We start from the raw sequence: 18,912 nt of genomic DNA, 5'->3' as shown, positions 1-18,912 counted from the left end.
CAATGCAATTCCCTGTTCTGTGTGTACACACACACTCATCTAATGTCTCCAAAACTTCAAATTTGAATAATTGAATATTATTGCTTAGTGTTCTTCAATAACTTATTATGTTCTGCAAGATGGGCTTGAGGCTTTAAATTTGGACCATACTCTCCAGAATCTGACCTCTGCCCACCTCTTAAGTCCTACCTCTGAGGGATAAGAGTACACATATGGTATGGCTTCTCCATTGCTTCATGCCTTGTATGTAGTAGGCATATCATGTGTTTATCCTATGGATGAGAGAATGATAGAATTTTCAGAGTGGAATCTGTTTGTAATATTATCAGGGAAAAGCACATTCCAGGTGCACTAATGAGGTACTTCTTACATTTGAGGGACTTTATATGACACATGGTTTTTAAAAAACTATATAATAAAGAATCATGATTTTGTGGCACTTATGTATGAATATCTACACATATAAATATTTAAATGCATATAAGCATTACACGTCCCTAAGAAGGTATATGTTTATATAAATATTTAAATACTCTGAACCTGCTTTACTATTTGGCATAGTCAAGAAATGTTGACATCCTGATTGTTTGGCTCTTCTGAATAATTAATCACCACGTTTCTAACATTTATAATAGATTGAAAGACAATCCACACTACAATTTTATGAAGCTTAATGAAACCTTTGTCACAGCATCCCACCCACAATTCAGAAGGCTGTACATTCTGTTTATCTATGATAACCATTTTTATTTATGAGAAAACAGATATCTATCTTCAGGCTACACATATTCATTCAGTGTCCCCAAACTCAAAGATATCAATCACATAATACATAAATTAATATCTAAGGTGCATATATCAGTATTATTCTCAATGATTTTAATTAACTAATAGAGATTTTCCCCAGTGGTAAGCCAAAAAAGCATTTTATTTTGAGTATGGTGCACAATAAATGCCTCTTGTAAAGTTCAGGACTGCTCAAGGCATTGATATCTACTGAACACGTGTGGCAAATTTAATTTACTCTTCCAGATAATGTGTGTGAATGAAAAGAAATTGTAAATGGACTAGGGAGGATTACTTGCCATTAATAAATGAATTCCTTTTGGCATGCAATAGCCTAAGTATTGGTGGAATTCATGTTGGATAACACAGTTCCATTGGAAGCCTCTGTAGAATTATTTCTATTTAGTTAGTAACAAGTGGAGCTTGGGGTATTATTAGGCAAAATTACAATAGCAGCGCACCGCTGTGCAGAGAAAGATCAGGGCATTTCCTCTAAGCAGCATCTTTAAAAGTCTGGCTCCTAAAACTAATGTTGTGAAGCTTCAGTTCTTTTGAATTGAGACTCCGGGGAATGAAAAAGGGTCATAATTATTAGCTAGGAATTGATGCTAAATTTGTTTATTCACTGATTTCCCACCACTTTCTATAGTATGTAAATGAGATTTTTACTTAGAAGAAGCATTCCCACTCTGAGACAGATGACAGCTGTTCAAGCCCAGGGGAGAAAGAAAACACAGCTTTTTCCTTGGCCTTTTTCTTCTTCAGCACAGCTTCTAAAGCCTCACTGAATTTTCCCAGAATTCCCTGAATAGGAACTTTCACATTCTGATTGATTAGTCATCATATCAGAGCTTACCACTTTGTAGCTCTCTTGCTACCAATTGAACGTTATGAACCGGGCCTAGAAAATTAGCTTGCTCAGCACCGTTGGGACGGTGACCTGTTTAGCAATGGATGTCTAATTCCCTATGACTCTTGTTAGGAGAATTGGGCTCAGCATGAGAGGAGTAGAATGCCTTCCAGAAAAGGGTGTGAACACCTTTTCAAAGTGTACAGTGCTACACAAGATGTACAGTGCTACACACACGTGTCCACAGCCCCCCACCTCCCTGCCACACACACACACACACACACACACACACGCTTCCAGATTAACAGCAAGGGGAGTTTATTTACTGACTTGAGTAGGAAGTCACACTCTCAGATCTCACTCTTGGGACAATCTCCGTTAGGCAGAGAGAAGTCAGGTTATCACGGATCGCTGCTACCTGGCAGTGACAATCAGCAACAGGTGGAACATTTGTCCCCTCTTATCCCTGGAGTATCTTTTCCAGGTATGCTGTCTCCACACTTTAGCATCTCACCCAAGCTTCCAACAAATACCTGCATCTCAGCAGCCGTGTCAGAAACCCACTGCCCTCTGTACCCGTATAGAAGTTGAGTTCAGAAAGTAATTCGCATTGAGGTGTGATGGCTAATTTGAATTTAATATGTGACCTCCCTCAAAATGATGTGGATTTAAAGCAGGCTGTGAGGTGGGAAAATATATGAACTTAAAGGGGGGAAAAATCATGCCCAGTGTTCAGATACAAATGTATGTATATTTATAATTTATTTATAATACGTAATATTTATAAATTGAGTCATTCAGTTGTGCCTTCACACGTAAGTTGCCTTGGGTGGATTTTGTGACATGGTGCTAATTAAAACACAATGAAGTAAACCTAAATAGGCTAAAACTCTTACTAGCCTTAAATTGCTGCTCCACTGTAGGATAAAACAGACCTGCAGGGAGATAAGCTCCACAGCCCCCAGATCAACAAGTGGATGTTTCATCGGCTGTTTTAAGCATATTACTGCTTGAAGGGATATATACGTATGTGTACATGAAAATTTCTCCCATGTTCTCTCTTAAAAGCAATTCTGTGATAGTTTTCATTTCTAGGTGCACATCAAGATGGATACAACTATGTAGTTAAATGCGTATTCATATACTAACTTATATGCATACGTGAATGCTGGGCCAAAAAGAAAAGAAAATGTGAAACTCCAGCCCTGAGGAAGAAAGTCTGCCCTAGAAGTGTTCCTCTCTCCCTTCAGTGCTCATTTAGCACAAACATGCTTTCCATGTGAGGGCACATCATGGAGCAGATGCGCCCCCCTTCTCAGTGGTACTTGATGATTCTGTTGAAGAGGAGACACACTACTTACCTGGTGCTCAGGGTCAAGCTTGCTTGGTATCCACTGCTGCTTCACGTTACCCTCATACACCTCGGTGTGTATAGTTTTGAATGGTTCTCTGCCATAGATCATTTTTACGTGAGCACACTGGGCTGTGCAGTGTGCAGCCACTGCCTTCCAAATCTAATCCAGCCGCAGAGAAATAGGCCTGGTGCCAACGCAGAAGAGGGCAGATTTAACATTAATGCTCTGCTCGGCCACTTAGAATTTTCCTGCTGACACAGTGCTGGAACCTAGCAGATGCTCAGTAAATGTTGACTTGGTCGATGAGTGATGAATAGATACATTATGTGACTTTAGTTGGATCTTTCCTTACCTAAATCTCCAATATATTGTGCTTTACATAGCCACAGATGAAGCTATAACCTCAGATGTTTTTTTTTATTAATTATAAATGTTTAATGCTTTTAATTAAAAAAGTCACAAAATCTTCAAATTCATAAAAGGGAAGTTTTTTTTTTAACTTAACATACATCAGTGTGAATTTTTAAATCACTATCAAAGCTTATTTGTAAAAAAAAAAAAGCTTATTTGTACTAAATGATACATCTACATTTTATTTTTTATTTTTTTTTCAAATTGTGGTGTGCAAAAATACTGGCTATCCATCCTGTGTCTCTGATCACACATGGTCTGGGAAATAGGCTGTACTTCTCCTTCTCCATCTTTTTTTTTCTGCTCTCTAAATAAAATGTTACCTCTCTGCACCTTGTATTCCCAGAGCTTCAACTCTGTGCTATCTCTAATTAGGCTGGTGCGGGATTTCCTTTCTTCCCACATGTACTGTTTTCTGTGAGTTCACAGAAAGAAACATCCCACCGTCTGAGCAGACTGTAGTGATCTGTAGTCTGGTGTGTTGACTGAGTCAGGAAAGAGCCGTTTTCACCAGTTTACAGAAGGAATCCTTGAGAGGCCTAAAGAGAAAATGTGTGGGATTCAGAAACTGCTAGGAGTGGTACAGAGAAGAAGCTAGAATTTCAGGACTTTATTATTATTATTATTATTATTATTATTATTATTATTATTTTAACAACACATGTTTTTTGAGCCCTTTTATTTTTCATTTCTGTAAGTGGCAAAACCAAGTATTTAAAAAATTCATTCAGTGATTCAAAGACTCATTGAGTGTCTTCTGGTTTAAGTGTCGAGGCATCCGTGTGCTGCGGTGTGTATTTTAAATAATGACAGATGGCACTTTATAATAGATACCGAAGATACATAAACCTTGAGTTCAGGGTGTTAGCACTTTTTATGCCAATGAAAAATATTTTTAAATGAAAACTATTCTACATTCTAAAGTGTATATTATGTATGTGTATAATAAGGGTTTTATTTTTATTTCAATAATAAAGTAGAAATTTGATATGCTAAGATGTATTCAATTAAGGGCAAATCTGACAGAAATTTTAAGGCTGCTTAAAATTCTAGTCTGCTTCGATATCCTTAGAATCTGGCGGTGTGCAGAGTTGGACATAAAGCATCCTCTAATTTTGTTCATGTAGATAACATGATGTCTTGAAAATCAAGACACCTGGGTCTTTTATCTGTTGCTAATACTAACTGGGTAGGAGATCAGGGATGCGAAATAGGTCGTCATTAAGGTCTATTCCAGCTTTAACAAGCTATTAATGAACTGTTGATTGTCAAACAGAAAATGTGCATTTTGTTTTCTGAAGGAGCTACATTTGCATGAGGCTGCCCCAACCACTCTGAATGTTAATAAGAGCCAGAGGACTAGCGGCAAATCAAAACACAAGTGCTGCTAAAATGAATTTATAAGAAAAAGAATGATTATTTTGCTTGAAAAGCCACAGGGTGGCCTGTAGAATCTAATGCAGGGAGGCTTGGAGAATATATGAGAATCAACATGAATGGTGTTATCTGAGCCTACGTTGTAAGGAGAATCCAAATGATCCAATATGTTCCCGTGTCATTTTCCACTTGCAGGGGAGACAGCTAATTTTTATTTTTCAGTTTTCATTTTAAAACCAAACTCAGAAATGATGACTGCAGTAGAAGGCCCAAGGCTGTTGGGAGGGAATTACAACATAGCACGGAGTCTTTGAGAAGTATAATTGACTTGTAATAATTTTATATTAAGTAATATTTTGCTATGAGTTAGATCACATGCAAATACTCCAGACGTTTACCATGTATGTGAAAAGTCTGTTGGGTTTTATTTCCAGGCAATTCCATGTATCGTATTTCCAGCCTGTGTCCCACTATGCCGCCTGAACAATCTCTGTTGGAAGCAGAGTGAGAATCTTGGTACTTATTTGGAATTCTCTGCTTCCTTCGTGCTGTCTCACACTGCTGACCCCAAAGAATAAAAAGTTCACCTTTGTATCAGTCTGCTAGGGCTACCCTAACAGAATACATATTCTCAGTGACTTGAACAACAGACATTTATTTTCTCACAGTTCTTGAGGTTGGAGTCCAAGACGAAAGTATTGGCAGGTCTTCTTCTGTGTGTGTGTTGTGGTGTGTGTGTGGGGTACATCTGGTGTCCTGTTGTCTCTGTAAGAATGCCCATCCCATTGGATTAGGGCTCCCAACCCATCTGACCTCATATAACTTTTAATTACTTCCTGTAATTATGTCCTGTCTCCAAATACAGTCATGTTGGGAGTTAGGACTTCAATACGTGAAATTTGGGGGACACAATTCAGCTTATAAAAAACATTAAAATTATTTTCAGTGATAATCCTTATCTGCTGAAAACCTCTTAATTCTTAATTCCTCAGATACTTTCCACATTTTCTTTTTTAATCTGATTCTAGTTGAAAAACAAAACATAATGCAAGAGGATTTATTTATTCTTCCCCTGAGGGAATTATATTTTGGTATTGAGATTTTAAATGTAAGTTCACCTCATCATCTGCTTCTATTGTTTTACAAACGCAAAGAGGCAGAGCTTATCTCTGAATCTATATTGTAAAGGTTACATAGCTCTTCCCCTGAAAGCTAGCTATACAAAGAGAGAAGACCTTTCCTATTACTCTTGATTGTTCTTTTAAGGGTTAGGAAACTTTGATTCAGTAATTCGTTCTGGAACCTTTTAAAGAAATAAATACCTACTGTGTGTCTATCACTATTTTAGGCAACAGCATGAAAAAAGAGAGCAAAATTTCTCCCCCAGAGAAGCTCCAAGTTCCTAGTCTGGATGATTAAATATATGGTCATTCTTTCTCACACAAAATAAACTCTTCAATGTTTGCCTAGGGTTCTTGCCTTATGCCACCTTTTCGCTTAGCACTTATTGCTAACCTCGGTCATTTTTGCTGAGACAAAAATATTGAGGGTAAAATGAAATCAACTGTGTTATGTTCATTTGTAAAATGATGGATTAGACTAGATCAATGGTTTTCAACCTTGTCTATCCATTATAATCACCTAGGGAGTCTTAAAAATACAGAATGGACCCCAGAGATTTCACTGACTTGGTCTATGATGAATCCTGACTGATTTAGACGGGATGAGCACTGGGTGTTATTCTGTATGTTGGTAAATTGAACACCAATAAAAAATTAATTTATTTAAAAAAAATTTCTATAAAGAAAGAAGGGAAGCTAAGCTGCTGCTTGGGCTAATTTCCACTTTTTCTTAACCCTTCAAATTTCAGTAAAGTTCTTAACTTAGATTAAAAAATAAAAAAAAAAAAAAAACACGTCCAAGTGATTTTTATGCACAGCCAGAATTGAGAGCATCTGAATTAGATGATCACTTAGACTCCCCTCACTGATCTAAAATGCTGTCTCCGTGGATTCTTAGCCTTTCTTCCCAAATCTGGAATTGTGCTCTAGAATAAGTTGGAAAAGTTATTTATATTCCTCAGCAGATGTGTATGGAAGGGGCTGTTGATGCTTCTATGAACAAATCTCTGCTCTCGGGGAGATGGAATTAAATTAATTTTGTGTGAATTCAAGTTGTTTAAATGTAGCTTAAATGTGGGGAATACAGAGAAAATGACAAGATTTAAACAGAGCAGGTTGAAAGGACCTTGTCCATTGTGCTTAGTACTTCATAGTTTGCGTTGAAGGTGATGCTTTGTCATTGAGAAAATGTCAAGCAGCAGATAGTCTAAAAGTCACTGGTTTAGGGAGGTCAGAAGGGAACAGATGTGGAGAGAATGGATGGAAGGGGCCAAAAGGCAAGGTAGTTAAAAGTTCTGCGAGGCCGTTACAGCAATGTGGGGAGGGAAGGATGAGTGCCTAACCTAACCAGTGGGATGGAGACAGAGCAGATTTGTATCAAGAGAAATCTTGAAGGAACTGAGAGATTTTATGGCAAGTAAAGCAATTTCTGCCTTCAATTTTGGCAAATGGCTAGTTTGGTGAAACTTTGTGGAAAAAAAAAGTCAGGATATAGGACGGACGGATCTTGGTCATGATTTTAAAACCTGCTGAGTTTGTAAGGCATTCAAGGAAAATTATTTAGTATAGTCAGATCCTTAAGGAAAGGTTTAAGCTACAGAAAAAAAAAAAATGCAGTGTTGTGATTATTTTGGAAACAAGGATGATACTGAAATTGCTTCCAGAGAATGTTATAGTTCAGGAGGAAGGCACGGACAGATCCTTAGTTGTAGAAAAGTAGAAAGACAGGGAAAAAAAAAGAAATAAACATGAGAAACAAAAAGTTAAGTACAGTCTTGAGCAAAGTCATATCCTGGAGGTTGAAGGAGAAGAGAGTCTCAACGAGGAGGAGTGGCCCGCAGTGTCCAACTCAGCAGAGTGGCGAGTTCCAACAGCTACTTGTTTGGATGCCAAATATCTAGTTGCTCTGTGTGTGTTCGTCACTTCATTCTCTTAATAATTCTGAGACCTAGGTATTATTATCACCTCATTTTATAGACGAGGAAACTAAAGTGCAGCTAATGTTTTGCTGAAGACCACACGGTGATAAATGGCACCATGAGGATGTGAATCTGGGGAGGGTGACTCCAGAAGTCATGCTCTCAATGATCCTGCTGAACTGGTGGTAGGGAGGAGGAGAGAGACCTGCGTCCACTAGAACGTGGGCAGTGAGCTTGGTGAGATCAGCGATCAGTAGATGGTGTGGATCTCACACGGGAGGGGTGGAAGAGAGAGCTAGGGGTAAGGGAAGGTGCTCTTTTTAGAATCCTCAGGTGTGAAGGAAGGCCCATCATAAGGGAATTCCCAAGGGTGACTTAGTATCAAAGAATGATTATATCTGAAGAGGGGAGAAGTGGGTTATCCTTATGGTCTGCAAGAAATAGCCAAGAGAAATGCAGAAGGTAGAGCTACAGAAGGCAAGTCACTAAGGACGCTTCACATGAAGGTGAAGGATGGTGGACCAGAAGGAGGAGGATCACTACTGACTGCCTCTTCCTCAGAGAGAGGAAGGATGTACTAGCATATAAGGGTAGGAAAGTTGTGGAGGAGTATTTACACAAAGACCACTCTCCTTCCTCCCCCCAGAAATCAGTACAGGGTCTGCTCAGATGGGACGCCAAGCTCTTTGACTCTACAGACTTTGCCGTGACCAGTAGGCCCCGATGTTGCCCACTCACCCACTCAGCACAGAGATCTCCCTCCTCAGTCTGCACATTCTTCAAGTATTACCTACTGAATTCAGTTCATATTTCCTCCCCTCCTTGAGGAGGAAGGCCAGTTCCAAGCAAAAAAAATACCTCTCAATCAAAGAATGGCAAAGGACAGGATCTCGCATCGCTTCTGTCTGGGGTGACCGGCAAGGAGTCCGAGATTGATCTGCACTTTCCCGTTACCTCTCAGTGAACTGGATGAGAGGAGTACCACCGGGTAACACATCCAGTCAGATTGGCAGTGATCGGCCTGCCTGTGGAAGGGATGCGAACGGAATTAATAATGCTTCAAACTCAAGCAGAAAGAACCTCGGAGGCAGGATGCCTTCAAATGAAATCCCAAATGCAGGCTTTCTCCCCCCTTCACTGAACAGGCGGAGTGGTTGCAAAGGGCAACTCCAACAACTTTCTGCGGGCAGCCCAGTCACTGTCAATCTAACTTGAAAAGGAAAGGGGATGTCAGTTCTCTAGAAAGCACACGTCCCCTGAGACATAGGCACGGCTTTCGTGTTCAATCACTGTATTTAATTCAATTATCTGCCCCCGCCACCCCCAACTGTCTGCCTTACAAGGAAGGTTGGGAAGAGAGTGATGCTTGATGCTTCTGCAAGTCCCAAAAGATGTGCATTCTTTATTAGGGAATTCAATAAAGGATGAGCTCTTACTCACCCAGCTGCTTCCTCTGGGAAGTTGTCATGGGCTCCAGCTGCCAGCAGCAGGAGGATGACCAGGTCTATGCAATGAATCGGTTATTATCATTATGTCTTAGATTGGATTCAGCCAGTTGTCATTTTAAAAAGATGGCTTATTTCAACTACGCTTAAAAATGTCATCTTTCTGAGTGTGAGAAACACCACAGAATCCTATTCAGTTCTAGAATGTTCAATCTAGTTATCCAGGTAGGGCTATGATGAGGTCTAATGGTTTCCCTTTCTTCCTTCCTTTGTCTTATCTGTCTTCCTGTTTGCCCATTCCAAGGGACCGGTTCCATTAGAATCTCTACAAGAAGGTGAGGAAGAGGAGAAAAAGAATTTGCAGTTTGCCTAACGGCATTGATTTTACTTTAGCGAAGATTCTAATGAAACAATGCAAAAAAAAAAAAAAATCAGTGAGGTTAAAATTGCAAATATTGGGACACCTGGGTGGCTCAACGGTTGAGCAACTGCCTTGGGCCCAGGGTGTGATCCTGGGGTCCCCACATTGGGCTCCCTGCATGGAGCCTGCTTCTCCCTTCTCCCAGAGGCCTGGGTCTCTGCCTCTCTCTTCTGTGTCTCTCATGAGTAAATAAATAAAAATCTTTAATTAAAAAAAATTGCAAAGATTGTTATAAAGTAAAATAATATTTTTAAAATTTATAGGTCCTTGTGTAATGCACACCCTTGACAATAAATGAATCATTCGGTGGTTAAATACCTCTTGACTAAAATAATCAAAACTGGTTGGTGAAGATATTTGCCTCTTTTTATCATATAACAGGTAACTCATGAAGGGAAAAAAAAAAACAAACGAATAGGCCATATCAATGACCATCAACTGAAGAAAGCGAGGCTAAGCAGAATCAAGTCACAGACATTCTAATTTTTTTCAGAGTTTAAGTATATTGTTATTATTTTTTATTAAAATGGACCCGTAATGTCCATGAAGATGTATCCTAAGCCACTGCCCCCCACTTTGAGACTGTATAGACCCTCTTTAAGAAAAGAAATTTTCAGAGCCTCAGTACCATATGCTCTCATCTTGAGAAATGTTGGCTACGGAGTCTAAGCCTCAGTCCACGAACATATCTTTTAACTGCAAAGAATCATAGCAAAATATAAGATTTATCTTTATAATGGTAAAGCTCATTTTGGATTCGAATTGCAAATGAAAACCAAAAAACAAAACGTCATGGACCTCAAGTTTATGCCTGCAGGCTCAATTTGAAAAACATTATCTGAAGCACTATTTACCCAAAACTTGAAACTTTCCAAGGATTTTCTTTTTCATATATGTGTTGAATTGCCAACTTTCTCTGAGCTTTATATTTAATTCAGTCTGAATCCTGCTCCCAAGCTTTCCCCATCCTTCTAGGATCTGAACAATAATGAAAAGGTTGCCCACAAAAATGAGTATCTTTTGAAACTCTTTCCCCAAGGGGTTGGCAAGCCTCTTTCTTTTTTCTCTCCACTTCAGATTTGGGGGTGGGGAGTGTGTCCTTTAAAAGCTGATCTCATCAGCAGCTTATTTAGTCACAGATATGTCTCTGTGTGTGCTCCCACAACATACATTTATTAAATACCAGTAAATGGGAGTGAGGGTGGCACAATTACTGTTCGGGGCATTCGGTGGATAATATTTCTTAATCATCTTTGTGAATAATTTACCATAAGTAAGTTTACCATAAGAAGATACTTTGTAAAATATAAATTCCTATTTTTTCTTAAGTATTTTCTGTCTCAATTAGAAGATTAGATTATGCACTTGGAAAGATAATGATCAACACAAGTAAATGAGTAATGAAGTCAAGATACGAGGGTACAGGGGAGATGAGTTTGAGGAAAGTGAAATTTAAGCAAGGTCACGGAAGAAAAGTAGGATTGAGATAGACAAAACAGAGGCAGGAAGGTATTGTAGGCAGGACCCACCAGAGAATTAGGGGCAGGAAATCTTAGTTGGAGGAGATAACCAAATAAGTCAATCAAAGGAAGCCAATTATCATATGATTTCACTCATATGTGGAAATTAAGAAACAAAACAGAGGATCATAGGGGAAAGGAGGGGAAAATAAAATCAGATGAAATCAGAGAGGGAGACAAACCCTAAGAGACTCTTAACTCTAGGAAGCAAACTGAGGGTGGCTGGAGGGGAGTGGGTGGGGGGACGGGGTATCTGGGGGGCGGGCATTAAGGAGGGCGAGGGACGTAATGAGCACAGAGTATTATGTGCCACTGATGAATCACTAAACTTTACCTCTGAAACTAATAATGCGCTATATGTTAATTAATTGAATTTAAATTTTAAAAAGTTGTAAAAAAGAACAATATTGCTGAGGTGAAAGGCTCTTAGAAAGAGCTTTCCAAAACAGATTCAGGAAGTCTTGGGGCTCCTGGGTGGCTCAGTGGTTGAGGGCCGGCCTTTGGCTCAGATTGTGACCCTGGTCACAGGTCCCTGTGGTCCTGGGATGGAGTTTTGCATCAGGCTCCCCACGGAGACCCTGCTTCTCCCTCTGCCTCTCTCTCTCTCTCTCTTTCTGAGTCTCTCATGCATAAATAAATAAAATCTTTAAAAAAACAATAAAAGTCTCAGCACTTAGATGCTGGAGGTTTGAGCAGGGCAGTGAAATGAAGACAGGAGTGCCTCTGGATGATTAACCTGGCAGTGGTGGGAGGAAGGATATATATTTTTTAAAAAAGAAAGGAAGTGGAAAATTCAAGTCAAAGTATTTGCTTATTTTTGTTTTCTACAGCCAAGTGCTTCAAGGGGGGCGTCGATAGAGCTGTCTTTCATTTGCAGCCTTTTCTTCAGGCACAGGTACTAAGGAGCGCAGCATGCTCGCCAGGTGACAACTGCAGGATGGCTGTGCAATCATGCATTCCGTGCCGAAGGCCTGCGTCTTCACCCAGGGCTCTGTGGTTGACACTGTACATGCAAACACTTCACATATCCGTTGCCTTTACTCTTTGCCCGTCTTGCCTGTTCACTGTATCACTTGCTTGGGGCAGTTATTTCTCCACATTGGCACGGTCCACGTTTGGGCCTGGGTGATTCTTTGGTCTGCGAAGGTGTCCTGTCCCTGGTCTCTATCTGCTGGACGCCAGTAGCATCCTTCCTTGCCTGCCCACATTGTAACAACCAAAAATGTCTCCAGACATTTCCTGACGCCCCCCCTCCCCCCCCGCCCCGCCAGGGGATAAAATCACCCCCTATTGAGAGCCACAGGCCGCAGATTCTGTTGTTAAATGATAGACGTTTATGGCAGCAGAAGAGAAAATCTGTCCCCTCTCCATTATTGCCAGGCTATGAGTTTTGTGGGGACTGGGGGCATCTGAGAACCATAAATGTCAGCCATGCAGTTTGATTCGGCTTCTTCACTGGCATATTCCAACCCACCTGCTCAACGATAATGCGAAACAGTCCAGGTAACTAATGGGTTGTCTGTAGGTCCTGGTTTGCCTGAGAGAGTTCTGGTTTATACCTGTTCTGTGTGTGGTTGATGTTTGGTTGGTTGGTTGGCTTTTCCCATTTTTGTCTGGTTAATACCCACCTTCACTCTCTAAATTGTCCTGGATCAGATGGTAACCTGTATCATCATTCTAACACAGGAGATACTAGAACATCACCTGGGGCAGCCAGAGGGACAATTGGCCTCTTTGCCGCCTCCATCCTTAGTGTTCTTTGCTTGTTCCTTCACACTTCCAGTATCTTCTATGTGAAGACTTGGAACGGCCTTAGGAATTAACCAGGAAAGGGGCGAAGGTGCTTGCCAGACGGAAGCAACGGGAAGTTTTATAGGGTGAGACACTGAAAGGGATATATTAAGAGTTAGACCAACAGGCTAATAGGAAAAATCCAAACTTCACTTTGCAGACTTCACTTCAATTTGGAATCTACCTCTCAACCTGTTACCCTATCTGACAAAATGGGCAATGGCATTTTGAGGCTATAAATTCTAAATGTGGCAAACATTTATCTTTTGGAAAAGAAAAAGGATTGATTGCTAGGAAGTGTCCAAAAGGAGCCGAAGGTCAGTCTCCTAGCTGTGGGTTTGCATATGTGGTGATAATGCACCCATCACCAGCCACCCCGCCCCGACTTTTTTTTTTTTAAATCTGAATGTTTGTAGCCAAGACGTAAGTACAGAGGATCCAGCACACCATTACACATATAGATTTCAAAGGCTTGGGAAGAAATCTTATTTCAGCATCTGTAGTTGGTTTTATTAAAAGCAGTTTAAATTCCCCTGCCTAGAGCAGTTTGGAATTATAGAGATGGGCTGCAGAAATTTACATTTTAATTGAGGCACAAGACAAAATAGGGCATGGTGCAGCATTCACACATTACAAGGAAGAATAAATAAGATATGTATCAGCTGGGAGAAAAGAAATGACTAGTCGTTTTTCACTGCCTCCTGCACTTAATTTTTTTCCTATGGCAGTGAGCTGACTTAGGCTTGCGATGCAGACAGTTTTTCCAGTCAAAATGTTTATCACTTCAGAGTTTTATTTGCGTTGAAATATCTTCATACCGTGGAGTAAATATGCAAATACTCAAACAGGCATGGGTGTGCGTGTGCCAGTGTGTTTGGTGGTGTCTACGATATTTCAAATATCTATAAATATAAATAACATCTCAATAAACTTCAAAGGAAATCACTTATAAAGCGCGGGATATAAATGACAATTATGACAAAAGGAAATGATTTGTTAAGTACTGTAATTTGAGCTATTGTTAAGTTTTAGACATTTATAGAATTTTTATCTGTGGAAACGTCTCTGGCTGTGGTCAGTAAGGAAGTCTCTGAGTACTGGGGAGGACACACGTTTTCAAACTTAAAGATTTACTTGTGTTTGTCAATCCCTTTGAGAAAATATACAGTTTTTTTTTTTTTCCATATCATATGTTTGACTCATTCTCAGAAAATTAAGTTAAGCATGCAGTTCTCGTAAAGGAAGAGGTATATACTTAAAAGTTAGGTGATGATAAGGTCTTTTTAAAAGTAATGTATTGTCAATGATTTTTAGAAAATTATTGTAATTAAGCATATTCACTCATTTCCTTAAACCTTCATCAATTTTATGGTATTTTCCATCAACTATACATGTATTTTACATTCTTAATATGCTCTTTTAAGTCATAATTTTAATTATGGCTTAATTACAGATTATATGTTAATTATAAAATTGAAAAGCCATAAACGACACATTATTGTATTATGCTTATGAGCTAGGGAGTATAACTGGACACACGAAAAGGAAATATAATTCTTTGTCCCCAAGCATGTGCCTTTCAAGCATGGAAGTCAAATGAATTCTCTACTTTTAGCTACCAAAACTTCTTAATTTGCCTTCTATTTTGACTATGAATTTCCCTTTTCTTTTTCCCAGAATTTTAAAATGACACTTGATAGTCTATGAAAAAGTAATAGCATGCCTCCTCCTTGTTGCTAGTTGCTCATTTCTTAATCACATACTATTATTAAAATAAAAGGCATTTTCCTTTTTTTTTTTCTTAAAGATTTTATTTATTTATTCACAAGAAACACATGCAGAGGGAGAAGCAGGCTCCATGCAAAGAGCCTGATGTGGGACTAAATCCTGAGACTCTGGGATCATGCTGAGCCGAAGGCAGATGCTTAACCACTGAGCCACCCAGGCTGACCCTAAAAGGCATTTTTCTTAAGGATATATATATAATAGAGATGGGCTCTATTGTTCCAAGGCTAAATATATGCATATGTGTGTGTGTGTGTGTGTGTGTGTGTATATATATATATATATATATATATATATATATATATATTTGTAACTATCAAAAATCACTTTTCCAATTTCTATTTATACTTCTTTTAGTTCTACCCCATAACAGTCATTTCAGGGTGATTTTGTTTTTTGTTTGTTTGTTTGTTTTTGCTTTTGTTTGTTGTTATTTTTGTTGTTTTCCCTCCAGTTTCACTCCTAGTGTATTATTGGCTGGGTGTGCTTGTTAACATTTGATATATATTTGTCTCTTCCATGTTTGAGTTTCCTTTTTTTTTTTTTTTTTTTTGCCTTTCTTTCTTTTGGATATCCATAAACCATGTTTTAGAAAGTATTTGGAAAGTGAATGTTTTAAGTCCTTGTATATATCAGATGCCATTAGTTTGCTGTCATCATTGTAGTAGTATGTAATAGGATGGCTGAAAGTAGATTTTGTAGTTCCACGGCTTATTTTTCCTCCGAATTTTGAAGGCGTTCCTTTATTGTCTTATAATGTTCAGCATTGCTGATGAGAAATATAACACCAACTTTATCCCCATCTTCTTGCAGATAGGCAGCTTTTCCTTTTGGAGGCTTTTATAATCCCTGAATCTTTGGAGACATGACATTTCATGAGTTCTGAGTAGGTGTGGGTCTTGCTGGGCACTTAACCACACAACAACTATTTTATTTGAAGAACCTTGTTATTTTTCAGTTCTGATGTGTTTTTATCTTATTCTTCTATTTGTTTTTGTTTTTTTTGTTGTTTTTTTTTGGCTGGGTACAGTAAACTTTATTGATGGTACATGACAAGGTAGGGCTCCCCAAGCCCCTCCCCTTCCTCGGGGTCTAGGATGTAAATTGGAGGTCAGGAGATTCTCAGTGTGTTGGGGGATTAAGTTGGCGCAGGGACTCCCTAGCAGCTGAGGGCCTCTCTCTTCCTCTTGTTCTTGCTGGGGCTGGTGGTCCAGGAGGCTCTTACTCCTTAGAGGCCATGTGGACCATGAGGTCCACCACCCGGTTGCTTGTAGCCGAATTCATTGTCATACCAGGAAATGAGCTTGAGGAAGTGGTCATTGAGGGCAATGCCAGCCCCGGCGTCAAAGGTGGAAGAGTGGGTGTCACTGTTGAAGTCACAGGAGACAACCTGGTCCTCAGTGTAGCCCAGGATGCCCTTGAGGGGGCCCTCCAATGCCTGCTTCACTACCTTCTTGATGTCGTCATATTTGGCAGCTTTCTCCAGGAGGCAGGTCAGATCTACAACTGACAGATTGGGGGTGGGGACACGGAAGGCCATGCCAGTGAGCTTCCCGTTCAGCTCAGGGATGACCTTGCCCACAGTCTTGGCAGCGCCAGTGGAAGCAGGGATGATGTTCTGGGCAGCCCCTCGGCCATCGCCACAGCTTCCCAGAGGGGCCGTCCATGGTCTTCTGGGTGGCAGTGATGGCCTGGACGGTGGTCATGAGGCCCTCCACGATGCTGAAGTGGTCATGGATGACTGTGGCTAGAGGAGCCAAGCAGTTGGTGGTGCAGGAGGCATTGCTGACAATCTTGAGGGAGTTGTCCTACTTCTTGTGGTTCACGCCCATCACAAACATGGGGGCATCAGCAGAAGGAGCAGAGATGATGACCCTCTTGGCCCTGCCCTTCAAGTGAGCCCCAGCCTTCTCCATGGTGGTGAAAACCCCACTGGACTCCACAACATACTCAGCACCACCATCACCCCACTTGATGTTGGCAGGATCTCGCTCCTGGAAGATGGAGATGGACTTCCCGTTGATGACAAGTTTCCTGTTCTCAACCTTGACTGTGCTGTGGAATTTGCCGTGGGTAGAATCATACTGGAACATGTACACCATGCAGTTGAGATCAATGAAGGGGTCATTGATGGCAACAATATCCACCTTGCCAGAGTTAAAAGCAACCCTAATGACCAGGCTCCCAATACGGCCAAATCCGTTCACTCCGACCTTCACCATCGTGTCTTGGGGACGCGGCTGGCCCTGCGCCAGAAGATGCGGCTGTCTGTTAAACGGGGAGGAACAGAGAGCCTTATTCTTCTATTTGATTTTTTTTTCAGCCCTTCCATTTTCTTTGACTTCTCTTCTTAAAATTCTTATTAAATGGATGTTGGCATGCTGGGTTAATTCTCTGTCTCTTTCTGTCTCTTTTTAAAAATAGTTTCTTTCATTCACCTTTTTGTTCAGTGCAAAAATGAGATTTCCTAATTTACAGATTTTTAATCTCCTAGAACTCTTTGTTCTTGGATTTCTTTTCATCATATCGCCTTGTTCTAATTTATAGATGCAACCATTTCTCAAAGTACTGACCAGGAATATTGTAAAGTTATTTTCTGTTTCTTGCATTAACTTAATGTCTCTTAAGGCCAGCTGTTATCTTGGCTTATTTTGGATCTTTTGCGTTGTGCTGTTAATTTTCCTAACGTATTTGCTAATCATTGATTGCTCATTCATATTGATGAAAGAAATATGACCTGGTAGTGACCTGGCTGGTTTCACTATAGAGTAGAAGGAGACATAACAGAAAGATACATTAGAAAGCTCACAAAATGAGAGTGGCTTAAGCCTTAACCCTGCTTATGAAAGTCATTAAATTTCTTTAGAGAGTAATCTTATAATTTTAGAAACTCAAGGATATCTTACTGGTAATGATATTTCAGCAGTGGGAGCTGGAGAACGATAAAGATATTCCTTAGGCACACTTAACCACATTTTCCTGCCCCATTTTTTAGATTTACTCTGTATATCTGGGTCTTTGTTATAAAGAATAGCTCCTACCTCCTTCCTCGTTACAGGCTTTGTCTTCTAAATATTTCAAATCTTAGTTTCACCTGCTTCGTTTAAAACATCATATCATCTTACTTATTTTCTCTCTTCCAGATATTTATCCAAAAAAAGTAGCTCCAATAAGACCTAACCATTTCCTCAACCCATTTTTTTTTCAGAGCCCCAATGGGTTTATTATGTTTTGATCTCTTCCCTCTAATTTCAGTTAGATTTTGGAACGGCAATAAAATACATCTTAATTATAGTATTTTGTACCCAAAGCAATATTTTCAGGATAAAAACAAAATCCAAGGACTATTCACCTCCCTTTCTATCTATACTAACCCTCTGACTAGGAAGCAGTAAAGACAATCAGGATTTCCACTAGGACAGTGAGCTTTATGGTTCTCCTTTCTGGTGCATCTGTCTATGCCCAATGGCCACTAGCTAGAACAGGTAAGGCAAATGGCAAAACAATGTAGAGGTTCCAATCCCAGACCATCACCTAGAGACTCTATCATTTGTTGGCTGCATAATTACTGGCAAACTCCACTGCAAACATGGTGTAACTTAGGAACATTTTTTTTTTTTTTTGTCCTTGATTCATTTCATTCATTTCCATGTAGGTTTCTTGTTATAATTCCATTGATGTAAAGCACAGGGAGATGTATACCTAAGGAAATAGGCAGTGGGGCTCAAATGGTCTGATTTCAATAGTCCTCTACTGCAGTTGGTTGACTTCAGCTGTGTATGTAGCCTACCATACTCCTGGATTCATGAATGTGTAGACAATGACGGTCCTCATTGACATTTCCATTTTTCCCACTGTCTGTCCTGAATTCCCTAATTTAACACATTTTGTTTGTATGAACATAACATGAAAAGTATTTCCAAACTGTCTGAACAACTGCATTTCATATAATTATTACTTAACCTAATGCATTTGTTTCTGCAAATATAATAGTTTTCTCTTCTTATCAATATTGCCCAGCAAGAAAGCTTAAGCTATTTAACTAGCAAAACTGCCAATATTTACAACCTTTTAAGTCAGTAGAAGAATTTAGATAATTTGTTTTTTAGTGTTTACTGGTTACTTAATGAA

General features: G+C 39.7%; 1 protein-coding gene and 1 pseudogene across 5 annotated transcripts in view; one reads left to right on the top strand and one right to left on the bottom strand.

Moving 5' to 3' along the window:
* The window catches only part of DCC (DCC netrin 1 receptor), a 1,087,181-nt gene that overhangs the window by 561,280 nt on the left and 506,989 nt on the right, over positions 1–18,912 (top strand). The window lies entirely within an intron of this gene.
* On the bottom strand, positions 16,003–17,003 carry LOC106558192 (annotated as a pseudogene).

The sequence above is a fragment of the Canis lupus genome, chromosome 1, assembly GCF_011100685.1.
Source record: "Canis lupus familiaris isolate Mischka breed German Shepherd chromosome 1, alternate assembly UU_Cfam_GSD_1.0, whole genome shotgun sequence".
NCBI classification, from domain to species: Eukaryota; Metazoa; Chordata; class Mammalia; order Carnivora; family Canidae; genus Canis; species Canis lupus.
This window is presented reverse-complemented; position numbering and strand designations above follow the sequence as displayed.